We start from the raw sequence: 6031 nt of genomic DNA on the forward strand, positions 1-6031 counted from the left end.
GACATAAATCTATTTAATAATCTAAGTTCACCTACCAAATTTAAAGAAGGAGGAGCAGCTATATTAGAAGAGCTCAAAAGGAATCATCATAAAGCCATTCTTGGTATCAAATTAATTATACCCTTGTTAATTAATAATCTTCGTCTACCTAAACGCTCATAAATAATATTAGATAAACAAAATAAACCAGAAGAACACAAACCATGACCAACCATTAAAGAAAGAGAACCTATACAACCCCATCAATTCATAGTCATCAATCCTCCAATAACTATTCTTATATGAGCAACAGAAGAATATGCAATTAAAGACTTTAAATCAACCTGACGAAAACAAATAAATCTAACAATAACCCCACCAGATAAGCCTAAAGACAATCAAAAATAATTAAACTTTAAACCCAAATAAGAAATAACCTTCATAACACGAAAAATACCATAACCACTTAACTTTAATAAAACACCAGCAAGAATCATTCTACCTGAAACAGGGGCCTCAACATGAGCCTTAGGAAGCCATAAATGAACCAAAAATATCGGCATCTTAACTAAAAAGGCAAGAATTATAAACACATAAAATATAAAATAATAAGAACCAAAATCAACCAATAAAGGAAAATACAAAGTATTACAAAAATCATAAACCCTAAATAAAACTAATAATACAGGCAATCTAGCAACCAGAGTATAAAAAATTAAATAAACACCAGCCTGTAAACGTTCAGGTTGATAACCTCAAGCTAAAATCAAAAGTAAAGTAGGAACTAATCAGGCCTCAAAAAAAATATAAAAAGAAAGAAGACTCAATCTAGCAAAAGAACAATAAAGCATAATCATTAAAATTAAGACTATAAAGACAAAAAAATTAGAATGATAAGAACTTAAATAAACTGAACCTCTAGCAGTAATTATTAATGAACAAATTCAAAAACTAAGCAAAATCAAACTAAAAGAAAAATAATCAATACCAAAATAATATCTAATCATATTCAAATCAGCATATGAATAAACACAAATCATAAAAACAAAACTAGACATAAACATTAAAGAATGAACCAATCATTACTAATTATTAACCAAACAAAGAGGGATCAAAAAAATAGTTATAAATAAATACTTTAACATAAAGATAGACCAAAAGAATTAAAAAAATCATTCCCATGAGAACGAATTATTGAAACTAAAATAGAAAGACCTAAAGCACCTTGACAAACAGAAAAAACAAAAAAAATAACAGGAAAAAAATAATCATAATCAAACTCAATAAGAAAAACAATAATTAATATAAATAAAGAAAGAACAATATATTCTAATCTCAAAAGAACCATTAATAAATGCTTATGTTTAGAGGAAAAAACATAAACACCAGCAAAATAAATCAATAAAGAAGTAAAGACAGAATATAAACATTAGTTTTAATAGTTTAAAAAAAAACGCCGGTGTTGTAAACCGGAAATAAGTTTAGCCCCCACTTTTAAAACATCAGAGGTGGAAAAGCTTACCATCATCGGTCCCCAAAACCGATATTTTAATAAACTAACCCCTGAAATGATCAAAATAATAATTATATCACTATCAAACGTAATAAATATTAATTTTATTAAATTAAGACACCCAATATCAATAATGCTTTTCATTATCCTACAAACTATTTTAGTCAGGCTAATGACAGGAACAATAATGGAAAGATATTGATTATCATATATTTTATTTTTAACGTTTCTTGGTGGTATATTAGTTCTATTTATTTATATTACGAGAATTGCATCAAACGAAATTTTTCAACCTAAATCAATTACGATAATTATTACCTTCATTATATGAGTATTTATTATATCAATATTAATTATTCTAGATATAACAATATTTATAGACTTTTTCAAAAATAATGAAACTATAAATATTGATAACTCAATCAATTATCAAGAAATAACAATATCTTTAGAAAAACTATATAATAGACCAACATTTATTATTACAATAATAATAATTATTTATTTATTTTTGGCAGTATTAGCAGTTGTTAAAATCACCAATATTAACCAGGGGCCTATTCGTAAAATAAGATAAATTACTAATGAATAATCCCTTACGATTAAGACATACTTTAATTAAAATCATTAATAACTCTTTAGTTGATTTACCTGCACCAACAAGTATTTCATTTTGATGAAATTTTGGCTCCCTACTAGGACTATGTTTAGTAATTCAAATTGTAACCGGACTATTTTTAGCTATACATTATACATCAAATTTTGAAATAGCGTTTAGTAGTGTAGATCACATCTGCCGAGATGTAAATAATGGTTGAATTATTCGAACCTTACACGCAAATGGAGCTTCTATATTTTTTATTTGTATTTATTTACATGTAGGACGAGGAATTTACTACGGATCCTACATATACATGCACACCTGAATAATTGGTACAGTAATTCTATTCTTAGTTATAGCAACCGCATTTATAGGATACGTTTTACCTTGAGGTCAAATACCATTGTGAGGTGCGACAGTAATTACTAATTTATTATCAGCAATTCCATATTTAGGAACAGATTTAGTTCAATGGGTATGAGGAGGGTTTCCTGTTGATAATACAACATTAAACCGATTCTTTACATTTCATTTTCTACTACCGTTTACAATTGCTGCCATGGCAGCAATTCATTTATTTTTCCTTCACCAAACAGGGTCTAATAACCCTTTAGGCCTAAATGGAGATATTGAAAAAATCCCGTTTCACTCATACTTTACTTTCAAGGACTCTATTACATTTGTATTAATAACATAATTAATAATTATATTATGCTTGATTAATCCTTACCTTCTAGGGGATCCAGATAATTTTGTACCTGCTAACCCATTAGTAACTCCCGTCCATATCCAACCAGAATGATATTTCTTATTTGCATATGCAATTCTACGATCAATCCCTAATAAGCTAGGGGGTGTTATTGCACTATTCTTATCAATTAGAATCCTAATAATTTTACCATTTTATAATGAAACACCATTTCGAGGTATTCAATTCTATCCTTTTAATCAAATTTTATTCTGAATTATAGTAGTTGTTGTATGCTTATTAACATGAATTGGTAAACGACCTGTTGAAGGACCTTACATTATAACAGGACAAATCTTAACAATTATCTACTTTACATACTTCTTAATTAATGTACATACTGCAAACGCATGAGATAAACTAATTAAGGAATAATAAGTTAATTAGCTTAGGAAAAGCATATGTTTTGAGAACATAAAACTAGAAGTTTAACTCTTCTATTAACTTTTCTTAAAAAAATTTCACTAAATAAATGAAATAAATAAAATCTTTAAACCGACAAAGAAAATAAAAAAATTAAAGATAAAGGCAAAAAACTTTTTCAAGCTAAGTACATTAACTTATCATAACGAAAACGTGGTAATGTTCCACAAACTCAAATAAACCCAAAGGACATTACAGCAAGCTTAATAAAAAATATAAAAGAATAAAAATCACCACCTAAAAAAATTAAAGTTAATAATATTCTTATAAAAACAATTCTTGTATACTCAGCTAAAAAAATTAAAGTAAATCCACCTGCACCATATTCAATATTAAAACCTGAAACTAACTCAGATTCACCTTCGGCAAAGTCAAAAGGAGTACGGTTAGTTTCAGCTAGACAAGAAGCAAAACAAGCTAAAGCTAAAGGAAAAGAAATAATAATAAATCAACAATAAAGCTGGTAATTTATAAAATCAAACATGTTAAAACTACCAATTAAAATAATTAAAGATAATAAAATTATAGCCAAACTAACTTCATATGAAATTGTTTGAGCAACAGAACGAAGAGAACCTAATAAAGAATAATTTGAATTAGAAGACCAACCAGCAATTATAACAGTATAAACACCTAATCTAGTACAACATAAAAAAAATCCATAAGAAACAGAACACATATAAGTCAAGTAAGGGAAAATTACTCAAACAGCCAAGGAAATTATTAAATTAAAAACAGGAGAAAAATAATAAAGTAAATAATTAGATATAATAGGAACTGGCTGCTCCTTACAAATTAACTTAATAGCATCACTAAAGGGCTGAGGAATTCCTACAAAACCTACTTTATTTGGGCCCTTTCGAATTTGGATGTAACCTAAAACCTTACGCTCTAATAAAGTTAAAAAAGCAACACTAATTAAAACACAAATAACTAATAAAAGAAAATTCAAAATAAACATAAATAAATCATAAAGTATCAATACTATTTGTAGAAAAAATCTACATAAATGGATTCTAAATTCAACACATTAATCTCTCAAAATAGTAATTTAATTAATATTAATCAATAAAATAAAAAATATTTCAACCATATGGTCCTTTTGTACTAATATGAATCAATAATCTTAGGATAGAAACCGACCTGGCTCACGCCGGTCTGAACTCAGATCATGTAAGAATTTAAAGGTCGAACGGACCTAATCACTGGGCTACTGTACCCAAAATTTTTCTTAATCCAACATCGAGGTCGCAATCTGCTTTGTCGATATGAGCTCTCAAAAACAATTACGCTGTTATCCCTAAGGTAACTTAATCTTTTGATCATAAATTATGGATCAAAACAACAAACATAAATAAATGATATAATAATGAAGAGTTTATTTATTCTTCATGTCACCCCAACAAAACATCATCATTAAATATAGAAAGACAAACAAAAAACTATATAAAAATAAAATGTTAAGCTCTATAGGGTCTTCTCGTCCTAAAGAAAAATTTAAGCCTTTTGTTTCAAAAGTTAAATTCAAATATTTATTAAGAGACAGTTGATTTCTCGTCAAGCCATTCATTCCAGTCACTAATTAAGAGACTAATGATTATGCTACCTTTGCACGGTCAAAATACCGCGGCTCTTTAAAAATCTGCTCAGTGAGCAGGCCAGACCTCAAAGTATTTTCAAGAGGACATGTTTTTGATAAACAGGCGGAAATCAATTTTGCCTAGTTCCTTATAATAAATTCACAAGGTAAAAATTATATACAAATAAATATACTAATTCTATCATTATTACAAAAATTTTAAAATTAAATAAATAATCTTAATAAAAATCCTAAAATAATTATAAAATTAAAATAAAAAATAATGAACTAAAACGTAATCTTAAAGATAGCTGGTTTAAAGCTTACTATTATATTTTATAAAACAAATTATAGGTTATTAACTTCAAAGCTTATCCCCTAAAGAATAAATAAGTTAATATTTATACTTAAAAAATTAAATAAAAACAATTAACTACAAAAAATTAATTTTTTTCTTGAGAAACTAGATATCTTGGGAAACGATATACATCTCATTTCTATAAATAATTTAATAATAATTATGATACATTAACTATAAATTATTTATAAATCAACCCAAATCGAGACAAGTAAAATAAATACTAAAATTTTGATAAACCCTGATACAAAAGGTACAATAAATAAAATCTACTTTTAAAAATTTAAAATAATATTTCATAAAACAATTACATTACCAATAAACTATAATCTAAAAAATCAATTCTACAAAATATACTATGACAAAATTCGACAAAATTATTTTTATTAAATAATTAAATAAACAAACAATAAATATAATAAAATAAATAATCAAGATATCCTGATTTGCACAGAAAAATTTTCAGTGTAAATGAAACACTTTACTAATAAGTTATATCTTGAAACTCTTACTAGATACTCTTTCCAGTACATCTACTATGTTACAACTTATCTCATCTAAATTGAAGCTAAATTAAAACAATAAAATAGAATAATCAATAATGAGAGCGATTGGCGATGTGTACACACCTCAGAGCCAATATCAGTTAAATTAAATAAATTAAATTACTATCAAATCCACCTTCATTAACAGTATTTCACCATCAAATCCGTTATAAACAAAAATCTATTGTAACCTACCACCTCTTAACAATAAGCTGCACCTTGACCTGAAATATTTTATAATTATAAATCCTGAGAATTATAACTCTAAAAAGATTCTCTGATAAC

At 26.5% G+C, this 6031-nt stretch overlaps 1 long non-coding RNA gene across 1 annotated transcript in view; it reads right to left on the reverse strand.

Annotated features, from left to right (window-relative positions):
* Nucleotides 1–5255, reverse strand: part of LOC126185220 (uncharacterized) — a 16535-nt gene extending 11280 nt beyond the window's left edge. The window contains exon 1 of the long non-coding RNA XR_007536987.1: nucleotides 4871–5255. This is a non-coding gene — a long non-coding RNA (uncharacterized LOC126185220). The remainder of the gene's footprint in view (nucleotides 1–4870) is intronic.
* Nucleotides 5256–6031: the final 776 nt, after the last annotated feature.

The sequence above is a fragment of the Schistocerca cancellata genome, chromosome 4, assembly GCF_023864275.1.
Source record: "Schistocerca cancellata isolate TAMUIC-IGC-003103 chromosome 4, iqSchCanc2.1, whole genome shotgun sequence".
NCBI classification, from domain to species: Eukaryota; Metazoa; Arthropoda; class Insecta; order Orthoptera; family Acrididae; genus Schistocerca; species Schistocerca cancellata.